The sequence below is a fragment of the Arachis hypogaea genome, chromosome 20 (genome assembly GCF_003086295.3).
Source record: "Arachis hypogaea cultivar Tifrunner chromosome 20, arahy.Tifrunner.gnm2.J5K5, whole genome shotgun sequence".
In the NCBI taxonomy this organism is placed as follows: domain Eukaryota; kingdom Viridiplantae; phylum Streptophyta; class Magnoliopsida; order Fabales; family Fabaceae; genus Arachis; species Arachis hypogaea.
Genome location: NC_092055.1, coordinates 138,076,718 through 138,091,313, shown reverse-complemented (window position 1 = coordinate 138,091,313; position 14,596 = coordinate 138,076,718).

Here is a 14,596-nt window from a genome sequence, read left to right as displayed (position 1 = left end):
ATAATTAGTGTGTTTAATCCACGAAGAAGAAGACATGGGGAAGGAGCAGTATATATGAAGTATGAACTCCAGCCTGTCAATTTATAAACTTTAGGAAGCGTACGGACAATGCCTTTCTTTCCCCCATCAACCTAAGACCATCATCATCCATTCTTCTTTGACTAGCTATACTTCCATAAGTTAAACTATTATTTTTATTTATTTTATTTATCTGGTTAAATTAATTTTTTTATAAAAATATCTTTTATTATTATTATTTTTTTTTATTATTATTCTATCATTTTTATTTTTAAATTATTATAATAATCACTATGACTACTATAATTGTAGTTTTTATTGTTATTTAAAAATTTATAATAAAAAATATTTTTGGAAAAAAGATAATTTTAATTAAAAATTAAAATAAAATAAAATAACATATTTGAGATAAAAATAAAACTTTTTAAATATTAGGACGGACATAGACGGATCCAGAAATATTATTATGGAGGCCAATAACATATATAATATTAAAAAATTATACAAAAAATTATATAATGTAATTACAAAAATATACCGATAGAGAATATATTTTAAAATACAAAAAAATGTATGTTTTTTTATTAACGAAGTGGTCGATTTTTTGTATCATAAAATTTATCGATAATAGAATCTGTGTCAAATTTTTCAGCAATTTTCTTTTTAATATAATTAAAAGACAATTAGCAAAAAATTCATCTTTCATTTTGTTTCTGAATTATTCCTCACAACATTCATAGCTGAAAAAGATCTCGCAATTGTAGTAGTTAAAACATAAAGAATTAATAACAAATGAATCAAGAAAGATACTCACAAAAAAAAAATCTACTTTATAAAATTTAAAAAAATTTATTTAGTTTAAAAATATTATTAATAACATCTTTTTATATTTTTTAATATTGTTACTTACTTTTTAAATATTAGAAATCATTAATATTTAAATTAGATTATATTTTTATTTATATTAAATTAAATACTAAATACATTTTTTTAAAAATTAAATTATACTTAATAACTTATTAGTATTAATCTTTTTTTTAAAAAATTGGAACATGGATTGAAACCTCCACTTCCCCAGTACGTCCGTCCCTGAGGGCGGAGATTATAATAATATTTTATTCCTACTATAATATATACGAAGAAATTCATGCCAAGATTAATGAGATATTAAGAAAAAATTAAAGGGACGAATAATTGATGATGAAGGGCATTACCCGTAACATGATTTTGAATATGTATATGTATAATGTATTGTTATTCCTATATTATTTTTATTTTAATTTAATTTCTCCACCGACAGAAAGCAACACAAATCTTCAAAATTAATCAGCTATCTAATAGCTACTACCCAATATATTGAAGCTGATTAATGAGTATTTAGTAGCATTAGCTTTATCCATTTAACTTTCTGCAGCTATTACCAGTTACCACCAACTTCCATTATATAATATAAATAATATTGAAGGAGTGTGGTACTCGACAAATTAAAGTAGAGACGATTCTAGCTATCATTTTCTTCCCTTAAGCAACATTTGCAAAATTTTATTACATGCACCATTGATTACTTCATTACTATTATTTAGTTATACAAACATGGAAAGGATCGTATTCTTCAATTTTGACCAAACTACATATATATAATGTATATTTAAAGTAATATAATACAGCTAGCTGGATTGCAATCTTAATTAGTGACTTTAATTGTGGAAATAATAACCACTGTATCCTTGTCTGCACACTGAAGAATTTTTTGCATATGTTCCTTTTTTATCACAAGTCATGCAAAAACATATCTCAAATAATCTTTTTTTTTTTTAAATGTAGATATGGTTGAAGAACCTTATTTACTTTTCCTGATACGGAATTTTTTTCTTTCCTTTAGTTTCATCAAATTATTCTATTAATTTCTATAATTATTTCATCAAATTTTTAATTAAATTTTTATATTATTTTTTTAATTTAGTCTTTACTGTAACAAAAACGTTTAGATTAACAGAATATTTCATTCACAAATTGAATATTACCAAGATAAAAACGTTTAGAATAATTTTCAGTAACTCTAATTATTCCATATTGACAAAATAAGCAAATAACCTTTACCGCTCCTCTTTCCTTTTTATTCAGGCAAAAAAAATCCTTGCTCTTCATCCTCTCTTTTGGCCTAAACGTGAGGTCCAAGCTCTTTGTAGGCAGTGTACGACTTTTATTGGTGACGAAATGCCATCATCCGAATTTCTCGTGAAGACGTAGGAGGTGATACATACAAGAGACTCTGATGTTTAAGTTAGTAAGAGTTTAAACAGATTTTTAGTTGATTGGGTTTTGAATATATCTGAAGATATCATTAGTGTATTTATAGGAGAATAAATAACCACATTTTAGTGTAATTTCACTTTTGATGGTAGATAACTATTCTTTTTTTAAGAAAGTTATTGAGATCTCCCTTCTAAATAAATGAGAAACATCTTAGGAGTCAGTTACTTATTTAGATAAGTAAGCTGAATTGTTATTGTCACGTGACTTCTATAAAATCGGGTAGATATAGTAAAAATAGGATATTTTAGTTAGATCTTTATTCATTTTGAGTTTGACTATGTTTTTTGGCTAGAGTATGAACAATATGTATCAATAATGTTGATAGAGATCATTTGAATGGAGCAAATAAAGGCTTAAAAAATGTTATATATCCAAATTTTTTTATAAATTAAAGTTAATTAAATTAAATAATATAATATAATTTATTTATTTGACTTTAATTTATAAAAGAATTTAGATGTGGAGCGTTTAAAGTTTAAAGAGTTGGTTTGGGAACCATACAATCAAGTCTGGCAAGGCAGGGTCACCAAAATCCATTGAAGTATGACCTAAATTCGTATAGCTTTAAATCAACTGCCATTTTATTCTCCCACACAAAAAGATACATTAAACACCAGGTTGTTATTTTAGGCATCTTCATTCACTTTAAAAAAGTTGATCGAGTGGACCTTATAGGCTTATATTCAATTAGTGGAAGTGAATATATACACTGAGCAAAACAATTATAGCATCATTAATTATTATTTGGGAGGTTTAACCATTGTTCTCAATGCTGTAATGGCATCTGTCTCTCAAACTCTATTGGTTATTATTCTTAATTAGTTAAGACAAGAAAAACATAACAATGAATTTTCCATTAATTTCTTATCTACTGAAATGTTATTGGCTTATCACTAATGTTTGAAAGAAAAAAAAATATAGTTCAAACAATTTAAATTTTTTTTTTGTTTTTCTAATATTATTATCTTATTAATTGTCCTAAATAATAAGAACGAACTAAGAACACTTATTGTAAAGTTAAAATAAATAAATAAAGATAAAAAATTTACATAAAATTAATATTTAAAAATTATTAAATAATTTAATAAATTTGATTAAATTATTATTTAATTTTTTTAATTATTAACTTTACATAAAATAGATAATAGTACCAGAATCTTTACTATAAAAGTATAAATAAAATAAAATAATAAACTTTCAGTTCATGCATGGAGACTGTTCGAATTTACCTATTTAGCCATGTCTGGCTGTCTTTGTACACTTCACAAACCCAAAAAAGAAGATATGCATGTCCGCTCCATAAAATTTCGTAATTCATTACGTTTATGAACTTCTTGTTTTGATGAACTTCTTTATCTTTTCATGATATATATAGCGATGGAAATTTATATATATTTATTTTTATATAAAATTATTAATAAAAAATTATTAAATAATTTAATATATTTGATTAAATTATTATATAATAACTTTCAATTTTTAACTTCACACGAAAGACAATTATATGCGAGTATTTACCGTATATAGGGGTGGCAACATGTACCCTACCGCGGGTATCCAATCCGACTCCACCCAGTTGAATAGGGTTGTCAATCCAATCCGCAGCAAATATATATAAGATATGGTGTGGGTAGGGTTCTCGTGCGGGTCGGGTAGGATGCAGGTTGTACCTCAACCCTACCCGACAAACCCGCATTCTATATATGTATATGTTATATACTTATATAAAAATATGTTTTAAGTGGATGTTGAACCAAAGACCTCTCACTAAATACAAAAGATCCTTAGTCATTAAAAGAAGATCATTAATTGATAATTTTTTTTTTCTACATAAAAGTCAATTCTATTTTAAATATTATCAAGTTATATAATAATGTTGCATATTTTTTTGTAACCCGCGGATAAGATCGAATACCCGTGAGTTAAGAGCGGATATGGTTAGGATTAAGATATTTTCAACCCGCGAGTAGAATAAAATTGAATTTATATAAAAAAACTCAATCCACAAGTAGAATTAGAGTTAGCTGCAAACCCTACCCTACCATATCTATTGTCACTCCTAACTGTATACATTATTTCACTGTTGCCAGTTGAGAGCGACTCTTTTCCCCTCTTAAAAATATCATAGCATCACGCACATGATCAAATATTTAAAGGAAAGAGTAATAATGTAACCATAATAAACTACTCTTACACTTAGTTATTACTGAAGTATTGTATACGAAATGGTTCAAGATAATTATTGTAAGATTGACTTGTTCACTCATGTGCTTCTAATCACCGCACTATATTTTTTTTTTAATTATATATATATATATCAAAATCAAAATTAATTATTATTAAAATATAAATACACATTAAAAATAAATTAAAATATATATATATATATATATATATATATATTTATACATAAATATATTAATAATTTATTTTAATAGTTAATTCTAATGTATGAATAACATTTTTATTTTTATTTGCTTTTTGCACCCCAATTAATTAAACAAGATAATAATTCGCATTATTTTACGAAAGTCAAGTTGAAACCTATGGCTATAACTTTATCACTACATTTCCACAAGTTTCAGCTCTCTTGTTTATTACTTGTGCAAAATAGGTTTTGGAACTGATTTTTTTTTTTTCACAATTTTAGACGAGAATTTGGATCCTCTTAATTTTGAATTTTTATTTTAGAGGGTAAAGTATGATATTCTATTTTTAAATAATTTTTTTTATATTTATTTTTGGTCCCATCTATGAAATAAATGGTGAGAGATCACACTTTACTCTCTAAAATGAAATTCAAAATTTAGAGAATCCAAATCCTTTAAACGGTGACTGATTTTATTCGTTTTCTACAAATAATGTATTATTTTTTGAAATTTAATACTAAAATATTATTATTATAAAATTAATTACTCATATGCTAATTTTTTTATTATTATAATGAATTATAATTAAAAATAAAATAATAAATTAATTGCTACTTAATAAAAAAAGTAATATTTGGAGAATTAGTTTTAAATTTAAAAAATAATATTTTGATAATAAATTTCTGAAAAAAATTATACGTTAATAAAATAGTTCATATTTTGCATTTTCTAGGTCAGATTATTATTATTATAATACACGGACGTTTGCAATGGACATGGGACTACTGCCCAAACATTTAGGGGCTCCTAATTAATTATCCGTGGCAGATTTCTCTTCTAATCAATCGAGATTTGTGGCAGATTAAGTTCCTTTTAAACCAAACTCATGATTAAGTTCATAACATTTCCCGTTATTAGCTAGTAATTATTACTTGTGCAAGCTAAGTGACATTACTGCATACAATGATTAACTAGTGTGTGGTGTTGTGTTTGCAAATCCAGAAACACTATAGCTATATATGGATAGAGACACATCAACGATTTTTTGGACGCGAGTTAATTAAATTAAAACTATATATTAAAACGAAGAGCTGGATCATCTCATGATGACTAGAAATATTTGTCTGGATCATTTAAGCACCTCCTTGTGTGGTTGCACATTTAAAAGTATTTTGTTACTTAAAATATTTTGAATCTACAAAAAAACGTAACCTCCTTTTGGCACTAACAATTATTATTTGGATTTGGACGCTTTGCATGGTGATGGTTGTTCACTCGAGCGATTGAACTGAACACGCATCATGTGATCATGTGAGTGCTCATCATTTGACCACCTTATTCTTTCATTTTAATAATCTTCTAGATCTTATGTCTTAATGAAAAATGATTAAAAATTGTATTCCAAATATATACATGATATTCAAATTACGGAAAATTTTTAATCCGAAGAACGTAGATAGATGATAGAATAAAGTAGCAAGATGAAAAATGTACACTAGACCAGAGACTAGCGATTTTTTTTTTTGGGTGACAAAGACAAGCGATATGCATCTATTTAAAGGATGTGTCAAAATTTGAGATAGAATTAAGACCTCTTTATATACTTTTTAAAGTAAAATTTTAAAATAATCTTTAAAATTTATTATTATTTTTAAATTAGTCTCTTTTAAATTTTAATTAACTCAATTTAACTCTCAAATTTTTTAAACATAGTTTACGTTTGTTTATGGGGCGATCATTGTTAACTTCTAACAAAATGATCTACTTGACCTGGAGAACACCATGGTCCATGGTAGAAGGATAATAATTAAAGAATTAATCTCTACATGCAAGTCATTTAACCAACTAAGTCTAATAAAGTAGCTTTAACTTAATTCACTTCTATTAGTTCTATGTGTCACTACCTCTAACAAACTTTTGACTTAACGTGCGAATATATATAAACTATCTTTTTCATGCGAATTTTGTTTTCTTTTTCAAATTTTTTCAACATTTTCTGCGTTTTCTATGTTCTCTGCATTTCTCTTCATTCTCTATGTTCTCTTCGTTCAAGATCAATGCTCTTTTATCTGAGTTGAATATTTGGATCAAAGTTTTTGAAATCAAGTTGTAAAATAAGTTTTTGAACAAGTATTTTATTTTTGAAGACAATGAATGATTCAACTTTACACTGTCAATTAAACCAGGGTAAATTAGATTATTGTTTTGAATCGAATCAAGTGGTTGAGGTGTGGTCTGAATCCAGTTAATGTAGTTCGTTAGTAGTTCATGCTTCTGTAGTTGAATAATTTTGTTATTGTTTGTGAAAATTGTTGTTCATGGTTGATTGTTTGAATTTGAATGTAATGTACGGGTTCTGAATCTGAATTATTATTTTGATGAATCTGTTCCATTCCCAATTTCGATGTATTTGGAATTATAAATTGGCGTATTTTGAAAATGCATTCGCTGTATTTTCAAGTTCAGACGGTCAATTGAACTATGACGAATTGTATTATTGTTTTGAATCGAATCAAGTGGTTGAGGTGTGGTTCGAATCTAGTTAATGTAGTTCGTTAGTAGTTTATGATTTTGTAGTTGAATATTTTTATTTTTGTTTGTGAAAAATGTTGTTCATGGTTGATGGTTTGATTTGAATGTAATGTACGAGTTCTGAATCAGAATTATTATTTTGATGAATATGTTCCGTTCTCAATTTCAGTATATTTGGAATTATAAATTGGTGTATTTTTGGAAATGCTTTCGGTGTATTTTTAAGTTCAAACTGTCAATTGAACCAGGACGAATTGTATTATTGTTTTGAATCAAATCAAGTAGTTGAGATGTGGTTCGAATTTAGTAAATGTAGTTCGTTAGTAGTTTATGATTTTGTAGTTGAATAATTTTGTTTTTGTTTGTGAAAATTGTTGTTCATGATTGATGGTTTGAATTTGAATGTAATGTACGAGTTCTGAATCTGAATTATTATTTTGATGAATATATGTCGTTCCCAGTTTTAGTGTTGGACTATGCCAGTAAACCTCGGCTTCAGAATCTTTGACCGAGTATAACAAACAACCCTGGAATACTCGGAAGCCTAATCGAAACTGAGATTCCCGTCTCAACAAACCACGAAAAATTCCGAAGATCAACTCGCCAACTCTGTGAGATGTTACAGAGACGTACTCACTTATGTCTATATAAGAAAAACGGCCACTCTCAGAAGAGGGGACGAGATGTATGAGAGAATACTACTCACTCAAGAGAATAGCAACAAAGCCTTCACTAAAACATATTATTTTATTTCTTTCTCGATAAGAAAAATCACTGACTTGAGCGCCAGAGTCTCTTTTGCAGGTTCCACGCCGAGCTCTGATGAACCACTATTTCGTGGTATATTTTAGGCTGAATTGAGTGGATTTTATCCATTATTCTCATACTAATTCATACAATTCGCATGTTTTACATTTTTCTTCCTAATGTTGTGCTGTGATTAAAAACATGCTTCTTTGGTCTTAAATTTGCTAATTTTATTTCTCTCCTATTACCATTCGATGACGTGATACGTTTGTTAAGTGTTTTCAGGGTTTATAGGGCAGGAATGACTTAGAGGATAGAAAGGAAACATGCAAAAGTGGAAGGAACACAAGAAATCAAGTATTTCAGAATCTGGTAGCGATGCACACGCATGGACGATGCACACGCATGACTGGTGCATTCGACATATGACGCGCACGCGTGGATGATGCGTACGCGTGGTAAGTGAAAAGTTCAGCGACGCGTACGCGTGGCTGACGCCTGCGCGTGGCAGAGCGTCACGTACTGCATTAAACAGAAAACGCTGAGGGCAATTTCTGGGCTGCTTTGGACCCAGTTTCAGGTCCGAAAATACTGATTAGATGCTGCAGAGTGGAGCTGGAAGGGGAAATCAATCATTCACACTTTCATTCATACAATTTTAGGTTTAGATGTAGTTTTCTAGAGAGAGAGGCTCTCTCCTCTCTCTAGGTTTAGGGTTTTTAGTTTTATCTCTTCTAGAATTCAGATTTCCATCTTGCTTTAATTTAGTTTCTATTCTACATTCTATTATTCTGGCATCTTAGTTTATCTTCTCTTGTTGACTTTTACATTCTCTTAGATTCAATTTTCCTTTTAATGCAATTTGAGGTAATTTATGTTTATTGCTTCTTTCTTCATTTGTTATTATTGATTTCTTGCAATTGTTAGTCTTAGATTTTACATTCTCTTATTACTTTTCTATGCTTTTATTTTATGCCTTCCAAGTGTTTGGTAAAATGCTTGGGTGGATTTTAATTTAAATTTTTATATTCTTAGCTTGGATTGAGTAATTTGGAGACTCTTGAATTGTCAAAGTCTCTTGTTGGTTGGTGATTGAAAGTTGCTAGTTGGCTTGAGCTTCACTAACTCTAGTCTTTGATTAGGACTTGTGAACTCAAGTTGATTTGCTCACTTGACTTTCCTTTAATTGTTAGAGGTTAACTAAGTGAGAGTAATTTGCAATTACCATCACAATTGACAATGATAATGAGATAGGAATTCCGATTCTCAACCCTTGCTAGGACTTTTCTTAGTTATTAGTTTATTTTTCTTACAATCTATATTTTCTCTTTCCTCATTTCAAAAACCCAAAAATATACTTTCCCATAACCAATAATAAACATACTTCCCTGCAATTCCTTGAGAGACGACTCAAGGTTTGAATACTTTGGTTGATTTTATAGGGTTTGTATTTGTGACAAACAATTTAAACATTGACCGAGGATAATTTGTTGATTAGAACTATACTTGCAATGCGACATTTTTGTGAAATCTTTACCGACATTTTTCCTCCATCAAGCTCCCCCGTTCCAAGGATAGTCTTTCCGAGGGAAAGGAGTGCCGCAAAAGTGTGCGCGTCCGAGCTATAACCCGGAAACATATCCTTTGATAGAACATTTTGGCACCCACTCTGGGGCCCGGAAGAAAAAACCCCACTGACTCTAATTCCTTCTTAGTTGTGAACTTTTCTTTTTATAGCTTACCATACGCCGAGGATGGCAAACAACGGGATTCCGCAATCTCGAGAAGACGAGCTCTCGGCACAGATTGCTGAACTCTAAGCCGAAGTCCGCAAACTGGCTGAACTGTCATCTAAAAGTCAGAATGGAACAAAAAAACTAAAGGAGATCCCAAGGGGTCGAACTCCTCAAACACATAGCCTAATTTGACGGAGCCATAAGAGATTACTCCGCCAAAGGAGAAGCTTACACTCAACAAAACTTTCTCGGAAGGTGTCATGAATTTTCAGATGCTGAAGAATTTCTTGTTGCCCATTGGGCTCAAACCATACGAAGGGTTCGGTGACAGCCACGTCCACATCAAAAAATTTCAATCTATGATGTTCTTTAACGGTGCCTCTGACCCTATACTCTGTTGATCTTTTCCAACTTATTTAGATGGTGCTGCTTTACTTTGGTTTTCTAAGATTCCTGTAGGTTCTATCTCTTACTTCAAAGAATTGGCCAGATCCTTTATTGACTATTTCGCAGCTTCGAGAATATATGTGCACGTGTCCGATTACCTCAGCACCAAAACAAGGTCCTCAAGAAAGTCTGAAGGACTACATGACAAGGTTCGCTAAAGCAACCATGGAAATCCCAGAACTCGATCCCAAGGTGCATCTCCACGCACTAAAGAGCGGCCTCAGACCAGGAAAGTTCCAGGAGACAATAGCTGTAACCAAACCCAGAACGTTAGAAGAGTTTTGTGAAAAGGCGGCCGGCCATATGGAAATCGAGGAGCTAAGAGAGGCTCGGTGAGCTGACAAACAACAACATCGGCAAGAAGAGGAAAGACATCCCAAAACACCAAATCACAAAGACAATAAGAAATCCTTCAAATTGACACCAAAGTACGACGCTTACACGCAGTTTAATACAAGAAGGGAGGACATCATTAAAGAAATACTGAACGCGAAAATCATCAAGCCACCCAGCAGAGCATGCTCGTACCAAGACCAGAAATACGTTGACAAATCGAAGCATTGCACCTTCCACCAAAAATTCGGCCACACCACCGATGAGTGCGTCATTGCAAAAGACCTTCTGGAAAGGCTAGTAAGGCAGGGCCACCTAGATAAATACATAAGTGGACGAATACAACAAAATCAACGAAACACATCTGATGCTTAGTCTGAGCAAGACCCAAGCGTTACAGAGAAGACCAGGTTCCAACCCTCACCAACTAGGGGGGTCATCAATTGTATCGCAGATGGGTTCGCTGGTGGAGGACTCACAACCTCAGCAAGAAAACGCGGTTACCGAGCAATGCTGATGGTCCAAAAGACAGAGGAGGCGACACTCCAATCACCACACATACCCACCATCGCTTTCGAACAGTCCGACTACCAAGCAAGAGCAACCAACTTAGACGACCCTGTCGTCATTTCTATCCATGCAAGAGATCTCCTGGTCAGTAAAGTCCTACTAGACCCTAGCAGCAGCGCAAACATTCTCTTTTACCCCACCTTGAAGAAGATGAAATTGAGCGAGAACTTAATGCAACCATTCTCGGGAGAATTGGTTGGATTCTCAGGGGAACTAGTATCTGGCTGAAAACAATGGGCGGCCACCCCCTTGTCTAAAATAATGGACGTGCAATTTTTAGTGGTCGACTGCACCAGCCCTTATAATATCATCCTCGGTAGACCCTCTTTAAATTCTTTTGGTGCTATTGTATCCATCGTTCACCTTTGTGTTAAGTTTCAGGTACAAGACAACCAGATGGCCACGGTTCATTCCGACCAAATGAAAGCCCGGCAATGTTACAACGAGAGCCTAAAAATAAGATCAGAAAAAACACCAAAATCCGAGTTACAAAAGGAGAGCTTCAATGTGTCAAATATCTCGGACACTATTGATCTTGACCCAATAGAGGACCTCTGAGACAGACCCTCACCGACACATGACCTCGAAAAGGTAATTCTAGACAATAATGATAATCACTTTACTTATATCAGTCATTCTCTCCTCCCAGGAACCAAAAAACACATCATCAACATACTGCGAATGAACGCCAACCTTTTTGCTTAGACCTCGGCGGACATGCCAGGCATCGACCTAAACCTCATATGTCACAAGTTACAAATTGACCCAAAGGTCCGACCTATAGCTCAAAAGAAATAGAACATGGGTGATGAAAAAAGGTCGGTATGCCTAGAAGAAACACAAAAACTCCTACAGGCAGGATTCATAAGGGAGCTACGTTTCACAACATGGCTCTTCAATGTAGTAATGGTAAGGAAAGCCTCAGGTAAATGACGAATGTGCGTATACTTTACTAATCTAAATAAAGCATGTCCCAAAGACGCCTACCCCCTCCCGTGCATTGATAAATTGGTAGATAATGCATCAGGTTATAACGTCTTAAGTTTTTTAGATGCATATTCAGGGCATAATCAAATTTCAATGCACCCAAAAGACGAGGATAAACAACTTTTATCACCAAACTAGGGAACTATTGTTATAAGGTTATGGCTTTTGGACTAAAGAATGCAGGTGCCACCTACCAACGACTAATGGACAAAGTCTTTAGCAAACAAATCAGAAGGAACTTAGAGGTCTACGTCGACGAAATGGTGGTGAAACCAAAGCAAGACCGAGGCCATGGAGCCTACCTCGAAGAAATCTTCGGGCAAATAAGACAGCACAATATGAGACTTAATCCTGAAAAATGTGCCTTTGGAGTAAAGGGAAGCAAATTCCTCGAGTTCATGCTCACCTCTAGAGGGATCGAAGCAAACCCCGAGAAATGCGATACAATCATAAAGATGAGAAGTCCTCAGATAATAAAGGAGGTACAACAATTGAATGGCAGGCTTGCTGCACTTTCTCAGTTCCTACCGGCCATATCCAACCATTGACAACACTTCTTCAACATACTCAAGAAGCAATAAAACTTCAGTTAGAGTCAAAACCGAGTGTAACAAACAACCCCGGAATACTCGGAAGCCTAATCAAAACCGAGATTTCCGTCTCAACAAACCACGAAAAATTTCGAAGATCAACTCGCCAACTCTGTGAGACGTTATAGAGACGTAGGACGAGATGTATGAGAGAATACTACTCACTCAAGAGAATAGCAACAAAGCCTTCACTAAAACATATTATTTTATTTCTTTCTTGATAAGAAAAATCATTGACTTGAGCGTCAAAGTCTCTTTTAAAGGTTCCACGCCGAGCTCCCCCGTTCCGAGGATAGTCTTTACGAGTGAAAGGAGTGCCGCAGAAGTGTGCGCGTCCGAGCTATAACCCAGACGCATATCCTTTGATAGAACAAGTGTATTTGAAATTATAAATTGGTGTATTTTAAAAATATTTTGAGTATATTTTCAGTTTCTGTGGGATGTTGATGAGCAGCTTGTGCTAAAGGTTGGGATGATTTTTTACACGCTTGAAGAAGTTAGAAAATTCTACAAAGATTATTCTAAAGCTTATTTAAATCCAAAATACACGAAATTACTTAATGATAACTCGAAACTCCTTCTCCTCCTTCTTTTTCTTTATTATCATCATCATTATCTTCTTTTCTTATCCATCTTCTATTTCTTGTTTTACATTCTCATTTTTATTCTTATTTTACTCTCTTAACAAGAATAAAAATAAGAAAAAATCAAACAACGAAGAAGAAAAACACATAATGCTGCAAAATCAGTAGGAAGAAGAGGAACCTACATTCATTCAACTAAATAAAATTGTAATAATACACATGTTTATTCGAATCTAATACGAGAAACGATGCTCTTAAAAGAAGAAATAAGAGCAACAAAAAAAAAGAAAGAAAAAATAATAAAAAGAAAAAATACAGAATTAAAAAAGACATTTTTATACTTTTGTAGCAAAATTTCAGTGTAAAAATTAAGAAATATATGTGTTATTGTTAAAAAATTTCGGTGTTATTTGTTTTGATAAATTTTGCATAATTCAAAATTCTTCTTCTTCTTCTTCCTCATTTTCTACTTCGTTTTCTTCTTCTTTTTTTCATTTTTTTTTCTTCATCTTCTCCTTCTTATTTCACTTTCTTATAATTTTTTTTGTTTTACTCTTTTGAGATAAATATAACTAAGAAAAAGAGAAGAAAAATCAAAAAAAAAAAAAATAAGTGACTACAATAACATAAAAAAAAGAGAAAAAAAAGAAGAAACAAAAATAAAATATAACAATATAACAATAACACCAATAAAAAAAGGGAGGAGGAGGAGACGCACAAAGATAGAAATTATTTTTCATATTTTTTAAATGCGACACGCAAAACATTTATGAAGTGGATATTTCGTTTTTGTTAGTGAAGTGCATCCGTATACACTATGTATAATAAAAATAATTTTGTTAACTTTAGGCTAATTTAATTAGATTTAATTATTCAAAAAGTTTAGATGTATAGCGGATCTCGTAATTAAATAACTTGACGAAATTTGTTTCTTGCTCAATATAGCTCTTTCAATTGCTTATAAAACCTAAAACGAGTCTTAAGTTCTCCAAAATTAAGGTTGCTATTTTTGTTGAATGGAAATTTTTATTAATAGAAATCACCACAAAGACAAATGTGAGTTGCATTTAAAAATTTGAGGGGTTAAATTGAGTTGATTAAAGTTTAGAAAACCAATTTAAAGACAATCTCAAATTTCATATACTATTTTAAGTATTTATTCATTTTTTTTATTATTCTTAATGTTTATGTATAATATTTTTAATTTATGTTAAAATTATTTTTAGATGTTAATTATGCCGAAATCGTTGACTTGAGTAATGTAATACTTAAATTATTTGCGGATACTTTTAATAAAATTAAATATTAAAATTATTTTAATAAAATAAAAAAATTAGAGACAAAATATAGTATTTTACCCGTATCCG